Raw genomic sequence first — 22,280 nt, forward strand, 5'->3', positions numbered from 1 at the left:
TGCAGAGAGCACTGAGACCTAGCCCTTTAAGATGTCACCACTCCTGCTGCTTCGCGTCCCCCTCCCTCTCCCTTTCTGAGCCAGGTCAAGGTGTGTGAGGTCAGCCAAGCACCAGGAACAGCTCTGCTGGTCTGGTCCTGGGGTTTTATTTTTATCTGTCTCCCCCCTCCTCCTTTCCCAACAAGTCCATGTTTTGATGTCTATGGGGAGGCTATACTTAGAGGAGGATTGTTACTTTTATGACCTAGTACATTGAACTGTTTTCAAATTTTCAAACATACCTTTTTAACATCTCATTTATTTTAAACTCGTGAGCAAACATTTGGGGGGTGGGGGGTCCTTAAGTGACCTGTGTGGCATGAAACAAATTGTGTGGCTTCTAATTAGAGAAGGGGCTGTGCAACCCTGTGAGACTGGATCCAAGTTAAAATTGGATCTGTAGACCCTTTTGTCTTCCTCTTGCCGAAACCGCTTCCCCCTATTTCTTTCACCCCTTGGTTGAACCTTAGCATCAAATTCTCTATGACATGGACCACCACCTTGAAAGCAAAGAACACGAATAAGTGCCATGATAGCACTGTAAGGAGAGAAGAAGAAAATCAAATCCGATGAGGTGAAAAAATAATACCTGACACCTCCATCTGGTGTCTGATAGACGTCTCGGAATTAACATGTGCAAACCAGGCTCCAGGTTACCTGCCCCAAAGGCGCCCTCCCACAGCCTTCCCATTCCAGTCAATGCCATCTACACCCTTCCAAGGCCCAGCTGAAAAACACTGCCGTCTTCCTTGACTCCTCCCTTTCTCTTACACCCCACAGGGTCAGTAAACCTGTTGGCTCGACCTTCAAAGTACCTTATCTGGAATCCAACCTCCACCTACCACGTCTACTGCCATGACCCTGGTCAGCATCAACTTGTGCCTATATTTTGCAATAACCACCCACCTGAGCTTCCTCTTTGGGCGCTTGCCTCCAGCAGTATACTTTGAGTCTTTTCAGTCCAGCTCAAGTCATTCCTCTGCTTAAAAAAATAATAATAAAAATTAAAAAATCCACTAGCTCCCCATCTTATTTAAGTTAAAAGCCAGGGTCCTTACTGTGGCCTAAATACCTATGGATCCGGTTCCAACCCCCCTTCTCTCTCTGACCATCTCCTACTACGGTATCCCTTACTTGTTTTTTCCAGCCCCGTTGGCCTCCATGCTGTTTCTGAAACACAATGAGCAAGCTCCAGACTCATGGCCTTTCCCTTTGCTGGTCCTCTGCCGCCGGGATGATCCCCACACTCCCCCCAACCCACCAAAAACAGAACAAAACCTATGATATTGTTTCCTCGCCTCCTTCACGTCTTTATTCAAGTGTCATTTTCCCTGTCACATCTATGCCTTAGTTCTCTTCCTTTCCTTGCCACCATCTTAACATATTGTATCATTTTAGCTATTCGTTTTATTTATTGTTTGTCTTCCTCCACTATAATGTATGCTGCCGAAGTCAATGGTTTTTGTTCCTTTTGTTCACTGCTATTTCCAAAGACACAGTGTAAATGAATGGATACCTATGGTATTACATTATGTGTATGAGATTGTTACATATAGTATCTCACTTGTGTCCCTGGCAGTGGGGGGCAGAGCTGGGAGAGAAAACCTCTCTGAGCCTGTTTTCTGTTCTATAAAAAATGCACAAGAACTGCGTGCCCTGAAGATTTGTAAGACTCTATTATAATGTATGCAAAGTGCCCTGCACAGTGCTTGAACCATTGTATGCACTCAACAAATGGTAATTTTTAAGATCATTCTCATCATCCTATTCCTTCGAGGTTAGTGGAACAGTTATTATCCTGTTTACAGATGAGGAAACTGAGTCAAGTCAGGCGACCTGACTTGCCCTAGTTCCAGGCCTGCCTTTAACTTTGGAAGGGCCTGGGACAAGCTAACAAAAGGAGAACCATACACACTATCACACATACGTAAAACTATGAGTTAACCGGACATGGTGCTGCAGGGAGTACTGGCTTCCGGCCTGAAACTCGAACCCCATATTCTTCCCATCTCAGCTCCATCCCATACCACAAAAAGGCTCACACCCATGAGGACACCCCAGCCTGCACATTGAAACTCCATCAGACCCCTCACAAAAGCCACCCTGGTGAGTCCTGCAGCCCTGGTCCAGCCTTGGAAGATCAGGCCTCCAAGTGGCAGGACAGTAAGTTCCAGGGTTCCGGGCCCTCAGAGAGTTGGGAACTCCTTGAGCCATGTGGAAGGGTGAAGCTAGAACAGGGCCCTTCAAAGCGTGGGCAGCAGGCAGGAACCCCAGTCCCCACAGCCAGAAAGTTATGAATTGCAGATGCCAACCCACCTCTCTTTTTCTGAATGCTCTACTGTGACAGGAAATTGCACCAATGACCTCAGGTAAGGCATAATAGTATCTGATCCACCAACAAAATGACTAACTCACCTCTAAGCTATCATTTAACTTCAATTTAAAGCTAATTTCCCCCCTATTTATCATCTACTTATCTGCATATGTTAATGATACTAATCACCACTGAACATCTGGGACATCTGATATGGGCATGCATTGCTCTTTTATTACCATCTGAGCACCAACAGGGTGCTTGGTATAACGTGGACGACAGAATGAGACACTACATTTGCCAATTCATCTGAAATAAACTATGTCAACCAGCCATCATCCAAGTAAGCCATCTCTTGTGCTGTATCATAAAGGCAGGTTTAAAAATGAGAGTTTCTTTGTTCTGTCTCTACAACCATCATATTATCTAGAAAACTCTTAGAGGACACATAGAACATAGGGTTTTAAGTCTAGAAATACATTTTTTTAAAAATATATTTTATTGATTTTTTACAGAGAAGAAGGGAGAGGGATAGAGAGTTAGAAACATTGATGAGAGAGATCCATCAGCTGCCTCCTGCACGCCCCCCACTGGGAATGTGCCCGCAACCAGGGTACATGCCCTTGACTAGAATCGAACCCGGGACCCTTGAGTCTGCAGGCCGACGCTCTATCCGCTGAGCCAAACCGGTTTGGCTAGAAATACATTTTAAGTCCTGGCCTAAATACCATTCTACTTGTAACTTTAAAAGCCTGGGTCTTTCCAACCGTAAAATCTAATACATTCCTAAAGATATCATGTAAATTAGATGTTTAGAGTCATCTTTAAAATTCAGTTAAAATAATTTTTTTTTAAATTCCCATGAGTCCAACTATGACACAAGATTAGGGATTGATATATCTATATCTATCTCTCTATCTCTCTAACTATAGAACAGGGGTCCTCAAACTATGGTCCGCGGGCCACATGCAAATACAAATATTGTATTTGTTCCCGTTTTGTTTTTTTACTTCAAAATAAGATATGTGCAGTGTGCATAGGAATTTGTTCATAGTTTTTTTTTTTTAAACTATAGCCCGGCCCTCCAACGGTCTGAGGGACAGTGAACTGGCCCCCTGTTTAAAAAGTTTGAGGACCCCTGACATAGAGAGAGGATCATTTTGTTCACACACACACACACACACACACAACTTCCACTGAGTGTCTACTGTCCAATCAGTCAATAAATATGTATTATGTGCTGTGTGCCAGGTACTGATCTTGATGCTTGGAATACCAATGGAAAAATAAGACAGACATGGTTTCTTCCCTGGCCTTGTGGGAGCTTGATCCAGGTGCCAGCACTTGCTCCATTTACTCACCTCGCCTAGGACAATGGCGAGGGTGGGAGAAACCACCAGGGAGCTGCCCTGCTCTGCTAAGACAAGCACTTCCTCTGGTTACCATTTTCTCGGGTGGTTCCAACCCTCTGAAGACAAGCTTGAGAGTGGGCAAGGTTGAATTCTATTACAGACGCTCCTCACCTATCTCCCCCGCCCCACAACACATTTTTTTCCCATTGTGTTGCAGTAACCTCTACCCTTGTAGTCAGGGCAGTTAGAGTCTCAGGAGAGGGGCTGTAGTTTAGACACTGTATCGTTCTCAGTGAGCACACTCTGCTAGGAAATTCTGTATTCACCTGCAAGTCACATTCGTGAGAGTCCCGTGGAGAAGCCAGTGGCAGACACCCAGGGAGAGAGACAGTGTGTTCATAGGAGAGAGCTCATGGAACCACTTAGATGCAGTGTATCAAAAGCACAATTAGAATCAGACTTTTAGGTTTGATTTTACATAAATCATAATAAATTTCGTTTTAAGGATGCTGCCACGTAAGTCAGAAAAACATTAATGTAGACGACATGTATATGCTTAGGTGTTTTAGAACTGGTTCTAAGACCTTCCTTTTTTCTTCTCTCATGTATCAATACTGCTAACCTTGGTTCTGCCGTCAACATAAAATTAAATAAATACGTAAATCCAAAAATATTTAAACTAACAAGTAAAACTGTTCTATCTAGTGACATTATTGTATCCCTCACACTGACATAACTACTTTCTTGCATTGATTTGTTCACATTTGAAATATTGGGCCAATGGGAGAGAATAACCTTCTTTATTTCCTTATTGTCAGAAAGCGGATGCTGACATTTCTAAAAGGAAATGCACTGTTAAACTTTTGATCCACGTCAATTCCTTCTATTTTTTTTTTGCCAGTGTTTGGCACTTATTTTTATGAGTTGCCCTGTAAAACTGCAGTCCAAAATCAGTCTGCCAATTTAAAGGGGTTTAGGGAAAATATACAGACTAATTTTTTTAAACCTGAAAAGAGGTACAATTAAGGACTTCACTTTAAAACTTAACAATGTAAATGCCACTACACAATCAATGAGTACATAATGCATAGATTTTTAAAGCCCATACTACAGGTCATGAATGCTCAAGTTAATAATTTAAAGATTTAAAAGAAAAAACAAAACAACCTTCTATTACAAACATCCAAAGTTAACCCAGTGAGACAATTCTATCATAATGGAGCATTGTATAAAATTGTATCTGGGTTTCTCTAGTTATGTGAAGGTCATTACATATCCACAACTGAAATTGCATCCACAAGCAAACTGGTATGCAGAGCAGAGTTTGTAAATGTGTTTCCGAGAGGAAGAGCAGCCACAGTTATTGCCAGCTCTGGTCTCCACGTGATCTTCAAGGGTAAAGGTACGTATGCTATTATACAGCTGTCTACTCCAAGAGTGTCAAAACCAGACAAGGGCACTTGAGTAAAAAGGGCTGTATTCTTGGCCAGCTGTGATTTTTTTAAATGCCAATACAAATAATCATTCTGAAGTCACGATTATTTAATATTTGTTAAATCCAAGACTAGTGCTAGGCACCAGCTGTACATAAACAAAGTGCCTGTGCATTGAGCTTACAAATCTAAATTAGGGAAAGGAAGTGAAGGGCCAACAAGGGCGTGGGAAACGTGCGCTGAGGGCCTGTTCAGAAAGTGAGGCTGTTTTGTTGTATTGTTATTTTAGTTTTAACTATCAGATGGCCCAGGATGTTGTAACACAAAGATTTAAAGGAGGGGACTCAAAGGAGAAACACACTTTGCTTTTATGGAGGTTGAAGAAGGGAACCTGAAATTTAAAAATGGCAAAATGTATCCATTTAGAGGCCTAGAGGAGGAAAGCACAAAGAAATGGCATAGATTTTTAAAGCCCATACTGCATAGATTTGGCCAGTGGTTCTCAGGAAAGACAATGCATGAGATATGGCTCGGAAGAAAATAGAACTCTCCGAGCCTTTGAGAGGCGTATCACAATTGGTCTTGCCCATCTGCAGTGTTTTTCTCACACTAACATTTTACTTATCACGTAAGAATTATGACCAGTGCTAAGTGCTGGTAAGACATTTGAAACAGTTCCATGCCACCATACGCTTATCTCACCTACAAGGAATGAGCCTGTGTCGTCATACTGCCTGGAAGAATCCAGAGATAATTAAGTTAAAGACCCACCTAAACTCACAGTACTCCACCCTGCCCTGGCCAGGTGCCTCACAGACGTGTCCGTTGACACAAAGGAGACAGAGCGTAGAAGTGATTGGATTAACAACTTTATCGCCTTGCTGTAGGGGGGAAATATAATCTGTATTTTCAGTTGAGTCCATAAATGCAGCTTTATGAGTGTAGTGGATTGTACCAGTATGATGTAAGCCATAGGGGGGAAAAACCTTGGGATCCACTGTCAGACAGCCCCGAATTGGAAAGCCTGTTCTGCTATCCATGAGCTTGTGCCCTTTGGGAAAGAACTTAACATCTCTGGGCTGAGACAGATTCGTTTCTAGCTTTCTAAAAGGTCGTTAGCAATCTCTTCCTTGCTGGATGAATAATATGACCATGACTCAAAACAGGATTTTTAAAAGGAAATACTCTTTCTCATCTCTTCCTTCTCCCTAAAAGGAATACCTTCCAACAATATTTATAGGGCCCTTCAAGTCTCTAGGAAAGGAAGATTTTAGATTAAAAATAGATTTGCCTAATTAACTTTATATACAGAATTTTGAACTTCGAGAACTAAAATAAGCTTCTATTGCTTTATGGTAAATAGCCCAGAGCCTCAAAGGCAAATAACTTTGCACCTAGGCCAGTGGTTCCCACATGTGGGTGAGCAGCATCTCCCCGATGCTGAGAGCTGCACTGGGCCAGCTGGCGATCCCGGGAGACCCTCTAACTCAGTGGTTCTCAACCTTCCTAATGCCACGACCCTTTAATACAGTTCCTTATGTTGTGGTGACCCCCAACCATAAAATTATTTCCGTTGCTACTTCATAACTGTAATTTTGCTACTGTTATGAATCGTAATGTAAATATCTGATATCAGGATGTATTTATTTATTTATTTATTTTATAATTTTTATTTCTTAAAGTATTACAAAGTGTATTACATATGTCTCCTTCCCCCCCCCCCCTTGACATCCCCCCGGCTCCTACCCCCCCCCTCCCCCGGTGTCTTGTGTCCATTGGTTAATCTTTAGGTGACCCCTGTGAAAGGGTCGTTCGACCACCAAAGGGGTCGCAACCCGCAGGTTGAGAATCACTGCTCTAACTGTTCCCCAGGGCAGGACAGGCGCTGCTTATCTCTGTCACGCTGGGCCTGGGGGTGGCTCCACCTTTATCAAATAAATGAAAAACTAGAACTTACTCTTACAAAGATGGAGTCTATTGGCAGGTTTATATCCATTTCTAAAAGTGAGGGATAGTTGCCATGCATTAATTTTTGTGCTATTGTCCCATTTTTTAAAGTGTCAGAATTGTTGATTCCAAATATAAATATGCGTAAGTGTACACATGATACTCAAAAGACTAAATCTAATAAATGTAGCATAAAACCAAATGAACCAGAGGGATCCCATGTAATTACATACATAGATAATATCCACCGTGGTATGTAACACTGGCAGCTTCCAGATTTTTATCAGAGTTTAAAACCCACTCAATCTGCTTCCCCCTGGCTGGCCACGGGCCACAGGGTGATGCTCCAGGCGCCTGTCCATATTCCCCGCCCAAGGCTGGCTGCAGTGTGACAATACAAGGAACTAACCACGTGGAATCGGTGCAAAATCACCTAAAGCATTTCTTCCCCACGTTTATCTTTGTGGTGATTCTTCAAAAACAAAAAAAGAAAGAAAAGAAAAGCACTTTCAAGACCTGCTTTCTTCAGTGCAACACAACTTGCATCTAAAACTACGGGAAGCTGTGAACACGGCAGCATGGCAGACTGCCCAGAAGGCAGAGTAGCAGCAGAAAAGTTCTGACCGCTTTTCTTGTTACCCTTCAGGGAAACAATGTGTATCCAAGGTGATATCTAGTCACTACTCTCACACTCTCATTTGGGAGATGTTTAAAAACACATATCAAAAATTGCCAGCAGGGCCCTGGCCAGGTGACTCAGGTGGTTGGAGCGTTGTCCTGTACACCAATAAGGGATGGGTTCAATTCTTGGTCAGGGCATGTACCCAGGTTGCATACCGGAAGCAACCAATAGATGTTTAGATGTTTCTCTCTCTCTCTCTCTCTCTCTCTCTCTCTCTCTCTCTCTCTCTCTCCTCTCTCTCTCTCTCTCTCTCTCCCCCCCCCCCTCTCTCTCTCCCTCTCTCAAAAAAAAAATCAAATCAATATAAACATATCCTTGGGTAAGGATTAAAAATGAAATTGTAAGCAAGAATGGTTTCTAAAAGAAAGAATTTTCAGCAAGGAATTTCAGATGTTATATGTAGTTTATCTTTGGAAGGGGGCACCAAGACCTTCGTTCAGGCGCTCTTTCCCCTGACCCCTGTCCCATGCAAGAAAAATGATCACAGTCAGTGAATACTATCTTTTCTTGTGAAAATGAGGTCATTACCAAACAGTGCTAGGGCTCTTAAAGACTAAAGTGTTCTCTAAAGCATTCCTACAACAGGCTCCTGGCCATCTATCCATGTAACCAGTAACAATGGCTAGAAGGTATTGAGTGCTCACTATATGCCAAGCACTGTTCTGTGTCTCCAGTTTCTCTGTCTTAATCTTCCAACAGCCCGCTGAAATGCATACTATACTATATATACTATACTATACTATACTATACTATACTATACTATACTATACCATTCTATACTAACTATTCTATACTAACTACCCATATTTTACAATTAGGGGGAACAGCGACTTCGGGAGGTCCCAGGGCCAGGATGTACACACATACTCTGATGCCAAAGTACATGTGTTCAGCCCTCATTGTGGAGGTTCTCAGGTCTTCCTTGACTTATTTCTTAAACTTAGAACATCAAGTGCCAGGATTAACCATTTGTTGGTAATGAAGGTGACTTTTAATCCTCAGCCCCACTTTCTATCCCTAAGAGATGTGACATTTCCTGAAAAACGTAATTAGAATTTACCTGAATTCCAGCCCAGACAACATTCCGAGCTCCACGCTTGCCTGCAGGTCGTCTGCACTTAGATGTCCTCAGACACCTCAAAACCATCATCTTCAACAGAAACAAATGAAGTCCTTAGGGATACACCTAAGTTCAATCTTCAATAAATTCTGTCAAATCCTACATCCAATCCTTCCCAGGCCCTCTGTTGCCATTGACCTTGTTCAGGCGCTCTTTCCCCTGACCTCTCTCTCCTGTGCATGGACGTTTCAGAGCATCCCCATGGAAGTAGCAAAGGGAAACATTGCTTCCCTGGGTACCATTTACAAAAGATTTTTAACAGAACATGTTGCCATGACGGTTTTTACGATTAGGATGGAAGGATGTCACGTTTAGTCACGTTGAAAGCACATAAGTAGTGTGGAGCATGCAGGCAAAGGGTCAGGCCTCTTTCTCCTGCCAGAGGCCTCTAGTCAAAGTGCAGGCGCCTCCCCAGGTGGGTGCCTGGCCCTCACCCCAGGCTGGCTCCTCTCCTGTTAGAAACTGCCAGGGCTTTTGCACAGAGTGATCTTTTAGAAAAGCAAAGCTATCATTTAATTCCAAAGCCTGAAGTCCTTCAGTGGCTTCAGCCCTCGGTAAAGTACAGGCCCCTTTGCAATATATGGAAGAGTCCTAAGTGTTCTGGCCCAGATATGCCTGTCTAGTTTTCTCCCCTTCCACTTTCCACCCCCATAACTGCTACGCCAATCATGGGCAACAACCAGGCCTATGAGGCTTTGCAAAGCTCTCTAATCCTGTCATGCCCTGCATACTAGTAGGCACCTCTTGCCCAGAATTCTCTCCTCTATGTGGTTTATCGGTGAAATTCCTACTCCTCCCTCAAGACCTTCCTAAGCAAAGGTCTGTGGGCAGACGATGCTGCATAACTAGATGGAACAAGAGATACCAGAGTGGTGACCTTGATTCTATCTGGTCACATACCAGCTGCTTGTCCAGAGGCAATTCACATACCTCCGCTGAGCCTCAGGGCCCAGGAACATGGAGACAATATTATCTGGATAACATAGGGGAGGCATGAGGGAAGGGAGCTAGTGGCAACATCGAAAATGTTCTTCCCAGGTGGACTTGCTAAGATTTTTTACCCAAGATTTGTATTGATATGTCCTGTATGTTCCCTACTGGTAATTTGGATTGGCCTCCACCAACTGACCACCCTCCCTTCCCACTCCATAAGGACAGCTATTATATTTAGGACTTGCCTGGCATATGACCTCTATTATTACTGTTACCATTATTATTTCTTAATGTATCATTATTCCCTGATTCCTCACCTCCCCCCTCCCCTACCAGGTAAATTGGTCTTTTTGCTCACTGCCCTCATAGCAGCTTACACGGACCATTTTATAATACTTTTTATATTCTACTCTCATCATAGCTCAACTGTCTGCCTCTCCAATGACTCTGAACTCCTTGAGGACAGGGCCCATGTTTTTTAATTTGTTTGCCTTTCAAGCTTAACACTACCCTGGGCACTGAGTAGACAGTAAATCGTAGTAATTGGATAAATAAAGGAAGAAAGTATATTTTATTGATTAGGGGAGTAAAATAAATATTGCTTTATTGATTCCTAACAGGTTCTAGTCTAATAGAAAGCCGATGTTGTAGAAGAAATTCATCAAAAGAAACCAGTTGGCTTTTAAAGGACTGGACTCTCTCAGAAAGCAGTGGGCATTCGGCCAGTGACCTCTTGGGTTGATTGAACTCAGGGCTTCGTGTGTTTGTATGTATTTGCCTAAATCCATTTATCTAAATTATAAGACTAAAAGTGAGCTTTAAAAATTCACCTTTGATGACTCTAATAAATCAAAACTGTAGTCTCCCCAAAATCTCATTACAGACCATGAACAAACCCAAACGTATTAGCTCTGTATAATATCAATTATGGTTGTTTTGATACGTGGTACTCTCGTTTTGGTAATTTTGTGGAGGGGTTTTCCCTACAAAAAGTTGAAAAACTAGAACATACTTCAACACATTTTTGCCACATCGGTAATCTCTCCCTATGTCTGTCTCCATCTCTTTCTCTTTGTTTGTCTCTCTATATATGTTCACACATAACACACATTTTTCTCTTTTGCTGAGCAATTTGTAAGTTACAAACATCATGACACTGAACCCCTAATGTTTCAACACCCATTTCCTTCCCACAGATGAGAACATTTCCTGCATAATCACAATACCAGTGTAATTCCTAAGAAAATTAATCCAATAATATCTAAAATTCAGTCTATATTCAGTCACTCAGTTGTCCTAAAATAGCTTTTCCCTGTTGGTGGTGATTCTATTCAGGGTTATGTATCTCTTAGTTTCTTTTCACTTTTTTAAAAAAATTGTACTTGAAGCATAGGAATTTCTTTTAAATATATTTTTGTTGATTTCAGAAAGGAAGGACGAGTTAGAAACATCGATGATGAGAGAGAATCATTGATTGGCTGCCTCCTGCATGCCCCCCTACTGGGGATCAAGCCCACAACCCTAGCATGTGCCCTTGAACTGATTCGAACATGGGACCCTTCAGTCCACTGGCCGAAGCTCTATCCACTGAGCCAAACCAGCTAGGGCAAAATGTATGCTTTTTAAAAAAACTAAATATAATTTTTTAAAATATATTTTATTGATATTTTACAGAGAGGAAGGGAGAGGGATAGAGAGTTAGAAACATTGATGAGAGAGAAACATTGATCAGCTGCCTCCTGCACACCCCCTACTGGGGATGAGCCCGCAACCAAGGTACATGCCCTTTACCGGAATCGAACCTGGGACCTTTCAGTTCGCAGGCCGATGCTCTATCCACTGAGCCAAACCGGCTAGGGCTAAATATAATTTTTATATAACAGGATGGGTGGTGGATTATTTCCTAGTATATACAGGGTCATCTCAGCCCTATTTAACACTCAGATGTCAAATATTGTTCTGGTTTCTGTGAGGAAGTTTTGTAACACAAAATACATTTGATAGCTTTGTCCTACATATATTTTCAAGTGAACTGATTTCTCTACACTCTATAGAGATAGTTCACTAACTTGAGTAATTGTACCTCTGCTCTCAGCACACCTCCTTATTTCACACAAAAGACAATTCATCACCATTTATGTTCTTACATTTGTAGATAGCTAACTGAATCATAAAAAACATGTACACAGGACCCAATCCTTAGTTTTTCAACCAAGAAGCTTTGAGTCATTTCAACTTTTCCTTAAATCAAAATACCATACTGACATTTACTGCACTTACTTGTAACTATGCAGTTAAACTGGGGGACGCTGTCCCCTGTGGTTCCAGAAGCACTTTAAAATTAATGGAAATTGCAATGCACTCTGGAGAGATTTATGAGAATATTAATTAAAATAAATTTGTCCTAGTTTTCATAGTTTTTCCAGAATTGAGAAGGATGATGATGTGTATGGCAAACTGACATGTTTCCCAAATATGACTGCTGCTCAAAGCTATGTTGTTTTTTTTAAAAAAAAACACACATATTTTTATTGCTTTCAGAGAGGAAAGGAGAGGGAGAGAGAGATAGAAACATCAATAATGAGAGAGAATCATTGATTGGCTGCTCTTGCACGCTCCCTACCAGGGATTGAGCCTGCAATCCAGGCATGTGCCCTTGACTGGAATCGAACTCGGACCCTTCAGTCCGCAGGCCAATGCTCTATCCACTGAGCCAAACCAGCTAGGGCTGGTTTTATTTTTTTTTTTTTAATATATTTTTATTGATTTCAGAGAGGAGGGGAGAAGGAGAGAGAAAAACATCAATGATGAGAGAGAATTGTTGATAGTCTGCCTTCTGCATTATCCTTGGGTATCACGCCTGCAAGCTGGGCATGTGCCCTGACAGGAAATTGAACTGTGACCTGACTTATAGGTTGATGTTCAATCACTGAGCCACACTGGCCAGGATTTTTTAAAAATGTGTTTTCATTGATTTTTTAGAGAGAGAAGAAGGGAAAAGGAGAAGGAGAAAGAAACACTGATGTGAGAGAGAAACATCAGTTGCCTCCTTCATGCATCTCCAACCAGGGATGCAACCAGCAACCTGGGTATGTGTCCTGACCGGGAATCAAACTAGCGATGCATGGGATGACGCTCATCCAACTGAGCCACACTGACTAGGGCATCAAAACTATAGTTTTAAATAAAACCTAATGAATCTTCAGAAAAGATGATTTACAGTACAACATAGCATTTTAACCTCAAAAATTATACAAAAATTTATACTTAGGATACATGAGGGACTCAGGTGCATTAATGAAATATGAAAGAAATAAGGCAATTTCTGAAGGTGTCTGAAAAATCTGTACCATTTTATCTCCGAAGGCATGGTCTAGTCATACTTTCATACCTTTACTTTGATGTGCACACATAGTATGGTTAACATTGACAAGAGTTAAGCACACAATTTAAAAAAGAAAATTGCACCATTTTTAATATATCCTCCAGATGATTAATAAACACAAAAAAGACTACATTTAAGTAGAAATATAAACCTAACTTAAAATACCAGGAGCCAAGAAATCCATCATTGGTTATGCTGTCAGGTACTAAGACAAATGGAAGGGGTTGGGGTAGGCAGAGCCACAAGTTTAATTTCATATATAGAAAGCACTTAAGCTATTGAATTGAAGGGATTATTCACCTGCCAATTTAAGTCAGAATTGTTCCTGCAACCTAGTTTTCTGATTATAGTGAGGTTACTTACATTTATGAAAATGTAATTTAAAAAATTTTGACTACAACTGTACATTATTTGCAGATAATGTTTTAGCACTTACAGCTTGTCACCAAATATCATTCCTAACTTCCCACTTCCAGGCTTGAGGCCCTTCATGTTTGCCTAGCTCATATTTGGTCAACTCTCTGAGCCTTCACTCAGGTACAAACACAAAACAAACAGAACACCTCCCTCTCTCTCTCTTTCTCTTTCTCTCTCTCTCTCTCTCTCTCTCTCTCTCTCTCTCTCTCTCTCTCTCACACACACACACACACACACACACACACACACACGAACATACAAAGAAAATTGTCAGATTTAGGTTATCCTTTCTTCTGCTTGATTTTTTCTTTATTTTTTTTCTCCTCAGCTACAGTAGAAACACAGCTTTTAAAGAAAGCTCAGTAAACCAGGTGCATTAAATAACCAAGTGTTGAGTCTCCATGGGGATTTGACAAGAAAGGATGGGAAAACCAAGATTCCAACACTATATGGACTTTAAATTCCACGCCCTTCTTGATTCATCATTTCATTTCCAGAAATTGATTATAAGTAAATAAATACTATGCAGCAATTAAAATCACATTTTCAAGATTATTTAGTAACATCAGTAGATGATCACATTATATTTAGTGAGAAAAAAGTAGACTCCAAACCTGAATTTACAATGATATCCCAATTTTGTTCTTTTAAAAAGGAAATATAGATAGGTAGATAGATACTGACATAGAAATAGGGACAATTTTCATGCAGTTACTTGTATAGAACACCAACCTAAAACAGAACTTAAAATGAAAGTCAGTATTCCAAAAATTGTGCTTTAAATACATGGTAGAGCTCTGGCTGGTAAAACCAACCAATTTGCCAACCAAACAGCAACCACAAAAATCCTGTCTTCCTGAATAGAAATCAATGTTTTAATGTATCCAGTTGGGTTTTAGATAACAAACTGGTTTATCGACTGGTAATACTGAACTAGTAACTAAGTCATGTTTGTGTTGTTTTATGACCAGCTCCATCCCCACAGGGAAAGTGAGAAAGTTGGTTTTTTTACTTCCAGTCTTTCCTTTGGTGTCCTACGCTTTGCCTCCTCAACCTTATTTATCCATTCTCCACTAAATTATACCAGGCTTAGGAAAAGTCCTCAAAAATTCATGCAGCCCAAGATGAAAAGTGCTGGCCAGCGGAAGTACTTCCACCACAAATAAGTCCTGAAACCCCCAATGATTCTCAGCTGGTGCACTATCTGCATTAGGGACAGGGTCATTCCCTGCGTTCGGGAACTCCCTACTCCCCTCGCCCTGAAAATCAAATAGTTGATGTAAAGCCAGTGTCATCCTTGTTCTACTCTGGACTCCTGCTGATTGCTCAGGGTAATAAGTTCATTTATTTACAGATAGCTTGGGGGGACCTGCTACAGGCCAGGCACTGTCCTGGGATTTCAGAGCCGCTTGGTGCTCCTGGCTGCACAGGGATCAAGAAATAACACTGAAAACTTCATTAACAATGATTATTCCTACGCTGTTTATTCTACTTTCCCCCCCTCTTCTTACTGGTTAAATTTTGAAATAATAACAAACAAAAAATTTAAAAAGGTTAGATTTAATTGGAAATACCTGTCTCACCAGGCCTCTGCCTTTCCCCCTCCGTTTCAAATACTATTTTTAGAGACACCTTGGCTGTATTTCTTTGTCATTTATTATGGACTGGAGAGTCCTGATTGCATCCCCTCCTAAATAAATGAACAAACATATGAAGTGCCACCTGCTAGCCCCCACCATAGCACCCACCGTTTTGCATGTTCGCGTTTCAGTAGTTTACTTGAGAGGGTGATACTTTGCTCCATCAAATCAGAGCCTCCGGTTTTTTTTCCTCCCAGATGTTAATCGCCATGACTGTTATTGAAGAGGTTTTGTCTCTGTAATTAAAGACCTCTTCATATCATGTTTGAATGCAAAGTCTTCAATGAGTCATGTAGTGAACATTGGTCTTCTGACTATAATGAGGTGTGTTTTAATGTAGGGAATTATTTTTAGATACATTTTTAAACTGTGATAAATATTTTGATTATACATTCTTAATATAGTTCAATTGAAATAGTGTTTAAGCTTACAAAATAATGAGTATAATTTAGAAAAACTGTTAACGAAACTCAAACTTTGGGTCAAAAACCAAAGAAACAACTCCCTTCCCCTACCAAACACTCTCTTACGAGAAAAACTAATTAAGAGAAAAACTGTTTAAAGTATTTATTATTGTTTCTATGACAGCTTTTTCTTATGGACATCTGAATTTCACCCCAACTTTTCTCGTGTTTTAAATAATGAGATATTCAATTTGTGGGTAAAAATGTTTATTTTTAAAGAAACTCTTTTGATATAGTAGTTGTTCCATTAAATTTTAGTAATCAGATATTATGTATTTTTTAACTAATAGAAATAGAACAATTATAAAAATAACCAGAAATAACTGTGAAATCAGTCATAGCTTGCTACATATTAATAACATAAAGTAAACATATTCATCCAGAATTAAAACAATAGGTCAAAAGAGCAATCTGTTGGGAGTCAATAATCTATAGCCATCGGGACAAGAATTGGAACCAGACAGACCAGAATCTGAAAATGGGTCTTAATTCTTATTAGAAGTGTGATCTTATTTTATTAACCTTCTCTGAACTGCAGGTTATTTACCTGTATATGGAGATAATTGTACCTGAGTCATAGTTGTTGGATGAATTAATATGTGTGAAGACATAGTACAGAGTCCCATAAATGTCATCATCATCATTATCATCATCATCATCGTCATGGCCTCCTTTAAAGAAACTGGAAACCAACTAGTAATTTAAAGGCCTAGTTATTGGCAAAACTTTCTGGCCTCCATGAAAAAAATTAGTCTCACTAACCAGGGTCATTTTCTGTTACCAATAGTTAAGAGAATTTTTAGGATTATCCAGTCCAGTGCTCATTGAAATTTCATAACCACAAACCCAAACTCATTACAAAACACCCCAAAATATTTTAGAACTTTAAAAATAAATGAGTCAAATGATATTCTGCCTGATCATCATGATATCACTAGTTTAATTGGCTCTAATCATTTGAGTGTGGCTGATTTATGTATAGTGGAGGTTGCAGAATATTGGGCTTTGACTCGTCTAGTCTGCAGATAGATAGGACTGCTTTGGCCTACCCAGTGTTGGCCTATACAAAGTTGAAGTGACCAAGATTAGGGCAGAGGACTCAAACGCAAGTTGGCCTGCCTCTAAAAGCTTTCATTACACCAAACTATGTCTTTGAATTTCTTCCAAGCAATATATATGATAATATATTATAATTATTACATAGTATAGAATATATATATATATATATATATATATATATATATATATATATATGTATGTATTATTTATTGGATATTCAATTGCATGGTGTTCCTATCTGTGTGTGTGTGTGTGTGTAAGGTTGTGCTGGAAATTTTCTGTTTGTCCCTCTAGATTTCTACCCTTTTCCACTCTGGGCTCTGAAAGGATAGGCTGACCTGTAAAGATTACATTGATGGACTCCCTTGTTCACTGGCTTCTAGATAGGCTCAGCCAATAGGGTACATCAGCAGGAGATGGGAGATAGGGGACAACAAGACATTGGAGTATTTATTCCCCATATCCCTCCCTAAAAAGGTCACTGTGAGAGAAAGTGGGCTTAAGATGGGTAAGGCCCTTGCTCTTAAGAGTCCCAGAGAATTGCATCACTGTGGTTTCCCAGTATACTCCTCACACCTTTGTAAACAGTCCAATAACCCAACATGAGTGTCTAATGTTACTTGTCCTGACCCTCTAATTGATATATATGTTCTTATTAGTAGTGATGTAATAGATTGTGTACATAGTGTTTGCATCTGCCTCCCAGCTTTAATAGCCTCCTTTTTCTAGTGAACTTCCTTCTGCTGCTGGGATTGTAAAATATACGTCCACTCCACACTGCCTTACTGCAGTAACCACCCAAGACCATGCTGGGCCAAATGCATCAACACTGCCTTCCTCCCCAGAATAATGATTAATCCATGTGGAGAAGCTGCAATCTAAGCCAGATGATATGGGGTCTTCACCCAGATCTTTCCAAAGGATAGGGAATGTCTGGCCTCTTGAATAGTTCTTGAACTAAGAACCGTTGAAAGTAACCTTGGGACTCTCTGTGGCCATCTTCCCTGTTCTCAAGTAGCACGTTCTGTAGAATGAAGGTGAGCAGAGATAAGAGGGAAGAAATGAAAGAAAGTTGATACTAAGAAGAGGTTCCTGGAGTCATCACATTCAGTTCCAAACTCCAAGCCCCTGGTCCGTGCAGCTCTCTGACAACTGACTTCACGGCTATGGGAGCAAACACTCTGTGTCTCCTTTTTATTTTGCAATAATTGGAGTTTCTGTTGCCTGCGATTTTTTTAAAGTATTGATTAAAACAATGGCAAACACTTTGCAAACTGATGTGTTGCTCATATTTGAATCCAATTTTCCTTGAAGAATTCAGTGATGCTGGTAAGAAATGCACGAGAAACACCCTGATCCACATAGACATCAACATCAATGGGGCTTTTTATTACCAAGGGGCTTCAGAAAGCCTCTTCTGAAATTCAATTTGCTTTAGGACATATTTTGGACATATTCTTAGTCCAGATTATTTCCCAGAGGGGAAATGACTGAATTGGGGGTGGGGGAATGGCAATGGGGTGAGCAAAGAGGGGGAGAGCTTTCACTTCCTTTCATTTTAAAATTTTCAAGTTTGATTATATATGAATGATTAATATTCGTGTCTTGGCTTTACTACCCATTGTGGAAGTTTACTTTTTTTGTTTGTTTTTTTTTTGGTTGAAGAGAGCTTGAAGGAACATTAGGTGGTATAGGAGAAGAATAGTTATTTTTCTAAAACAATGTACCTTCTTTCCATAAATGTGACATTGTGTGGATTCCAGCAAAGCACAAAGGCGGCACAAAAGACAAATGAGACGTGTACTTCATCACAATAATTTGCTGTGTATTAACTTTCCTAGCAGCACCATTGTGAGACTGACTAACAAAGCCCAATAAAGATAGGAAATGGTCCATAAGTTTTAATAAGAGTGGACCTTCATACATTTAGAAGGAGTAACCCAACATAACTCACAACTCACCACATTCTGTTGTACTTATCAAAGCACATCTTTCAACTAAAATTCTAACTTTAGTTTTAGAACTTTTTTTTTTTTTTTTGTAGTTCCATTTAAAATTTTTTTTTAATTAAATCTTTATTGTTCAGATTATTACATTTGTTCCTCTTTTTTTTCCCCCCATAACTCCCCTCCTCCCAGTTCCCGCCCCACCCTCCGCCCTCACTCCCCACCCACTGTCCTCATCCATAGGTGCACGATTTTTATCCAGTCTCTTCCCGAATCTCCCACACCCCTTTCCCCCCCAGGAATAGTCAGTCCATTCCCTTTCTATGTCCCTGATTCTATTATAATCAACAGTTCATTCTGTTCATCAGATTATTTATTCACTTGATTCTTAGATTCACTTGTTGATAGATGCATATTTGTTGTTCATAATTTGTATCTTTACCTTTTTCTTCCTCTTCCTCTTCTTAAAGGATACCTTTCAGCATTTCATATAATACTGGTTTGGTGGTGATGAACTCCTTTAGCTTTTCCTTATCTGTGAAGCTCTTTATCTGACCTTCAATTCTGAATGATAGCTTTGCTGGATAAAGTAATCTTGGTTGTAGGTTCTTGGTATTCATCACTTTGAATATTTCTTGCCACTCCCTTCTGGCCTGCAAAGTTTCTGTTGAGAAATCAGCTGACAGTCGTATGGGTATTCCCTTGTAGGTAACTGAGTTTCTTTCTCTTGCTGTTTTTAAGATTCTCTCTTTATCTTTTGCTCTTGGCATTTTAATTATGATGTGTCTTGGTGTGGTCCTCTTTGGATTCCTTTTGTTTGGGGTTCTCCACGCTTCTTGGACCTGTAAGTCCATTTCTTTCACCAGGTGGGGGAAGTTTTCTGTCATTATTTCTTCAAATAGGTTTTCAATATCTTGCTCTCTCTCATCTTCTGGCACCCCTATAATTCTGATGTTGGTATGCTTGAAGCTGTCCCAGAGGCTCCTTACACTATCCTCGCATTTTTGGATTCTTTTTTCATTTTGCTTTTCCGGTTGGGTGTTTTTTGCTTCCTCGCATTTCAAATCATTGACTTGATTCTTGTGCTCCTCTGGTCTGCTGTCGGGAGTCTGTATAATATTCGTTATTTCAGTCCGTGTATGCTTAATTTCTAGTTGGTTCCCCAATATAAGATCGAGGGTCTCATTAGTTTTCTTGTAGATCTCATTAAGTTTATCGGCGGCTTCTAAACAGTTCTTGAGAGACCTTAAAAGTGTGGTTCTGAACTCTATATCTTCCATTGACAATTTTGTCCTGTTTCTTTGTCTCCGCATTTTGTTATGCTTCCTTGGTGCACCCCCTAGTGGTCTTTGTTCGCAATCTTATAGTTAAATCTTGATTGTTGTAGCTAATTCCAGGGAGGTTTTGACCTCCAGGCCAAGTGGCTATGAGAATCAGCTGTGTCAGCAGTGAGAGAACTTCTGTCCTCTAGGGAGGTGCTAATCTGGCCTTTGCCTGAGGCTATCCGGCAAAAGCCTCTGTGCAGGGCTTGGGCAGGGCGGGTCGCACAGGATCAACAGGGTGGGCCGGAGAGAGCAGTTATGGCGGCTCTCAGTCCTGTCCCCAGGGGCTCTGCCTCTCTGAGTCCCAGCACCCGCTGCAAAGCTCAGAGAGAAAGCTGCACTCGCTCTGACCGAAGCCAGACAGTCCCGCTTCTCCCGTTTGAGTCTGGGTCCCTAAAGACTCGCCCGGATCTGGAGCTCAGAGTCTGCGACTCCCTCCTGATTGAAAACGCCAACCGCGCCCTCCGCCGCCAGCCCGCTCCGCACACTCCGCACCTCAGAATTTGACTTCAGCACTGCGCCTCCTCTGAGTGTCCGTATGCGTTTCTCTTTCCTCCTAGTTGTAGGACTTCCACTCAGCCAGCGTTCCTGTGGTTCTGGGTGATGTCCCTTCCGTTTTTTGGTTTCACTTTTGAAGTAGTTGTTCAAAGCAGCAAACTCCGGCGTTAACCTATGCCGCCATCTTGGTTCTCTAGTTTTAGAACTTTTATACCATTCCTAGTACAATGGTTCTCTGAAGAATTTGGGACCCTGAAATAGGAATTTATAAAATTAACGATGAACATTAATTAAAATACCATAAAAGAAAAACAAACAAACAAGAAACGCCCACTAAGGAAGGTTGGGGAATATTAGGAAGATATTAGAAAAATATTCCCCAAGGAGAGGATGAGCAAGGGAAATATTCAAATTCAAGTTGTCTATAATCTACCAACTGCTGTTTCTTACTCTCAAAACAATTATTTGTGAATTCATTTGGAACTTAGAAGGAAATATTCCTAGGAAAACAATGTTAAAAATGGTGAGCAAAAAAGTTAAGGGGATTCAAAAGTACAAACTGAAAGTTATAAAAACAGTCACGGGATGCAAAATACAGCATAGGGAATATAGTCAATAACTGGGGAATATTAGACATATATTAGATAAATATTCCCCAAGGAGAGGATGAACAGGGGAGATAATCAAATGCAAGTTGTCCTCAATCTACCAACTGCTGTTTTTTACTCTCAAAATAAATATTTGTGAATCCATTTGTAACTTAGAAGGAACTATTCTTAGGGAAACAATGTTAAAAATGGTGAGTGAAAAAGTTAAGGGGATTAAGAAGTGCAAACTGCAAGCTATAGAAATAGTCACAGGCTGTAAAATACAGCATAGGGAAGATAGACAATAATATTGTAATAGCTGTGTGTCAGATGGGTACTGGATTTATTGTGGTGATCACACCGTAAGTTATACAAATGTCTAATCACAATGGTGTACACCTGACTAATACAATATTGCATGTCAACTATAATTAGAAAATAAATAAATAAAAATTTACATGGTGGTTGTGTTTCTAGCAGGCCTTGTAAGCCTACTGACTAGCTGCACCGAAGAACTCTAGTTCCCTACTGTTCCTGAGGAAAAACATTGCAACCTGCAACCCAGGATGCTGGGGGACCCCCCTCGTTCCCAAACCACCATTCACCCCAGTGCACAGTATGGAAAGTAGGAGTGGAATCTTCTAGTCTTCTCTCCCACTGGGCCAACAAAGAAAAAGAATCTCTTCCCTCATGTTGACAGAAAAAGGAATTCCCGGGAAGCTGACGTGAACAGGAAGCAGTCACTCACGTTTAGGGATCTTCATCAGTCAGTTTTCAGGGCTTGGGAAAGGGCCCGCGTCCAGGCACTTGCTTCATTTTCTTTCACGGTAAATTGGTCATTGCTGCCCGTGTTTGGTTTAGTTTAATAGAAATGGCTGTGTTGATCATGAGAGGTAACAGGTGTTCTGAATCTTTTTTCTTTCTTTCGGGCACATAATGGGATCTACAAGTCCCAGGCTACTCCCCTCCCTTTGCCCTTTGCCTGCCGTAGGGCCTCAGGGGAAGGTCATTCCAGGCAACTGAACTGAGGTGCCAGAAACCACACACTGGTTCTACCAGCCACCTCACAGGATTCTCTGATCACTAGTAACCTACGCACAATCCCTTTATGTTATCTCAACAACTCAAGCCAGAAATAACTC

This window comes from Myotis myotis, unplaced genomic scaffold, assembly GCF_014108235.1.
Source record: "Myotis myotis isolate mMyoMyo1 unplaced genomic scaffold, mMyoMyo1.p scaffold_m19_p_6, whole genome shotgun sequence".
Taxonomy (NCBI): domain Eukaryota; kingdom Metazoa; phylum Chordata; class Mammalia; order Chiroptera; family Vespertilionidae; genus Myotis; species Myotis myotis.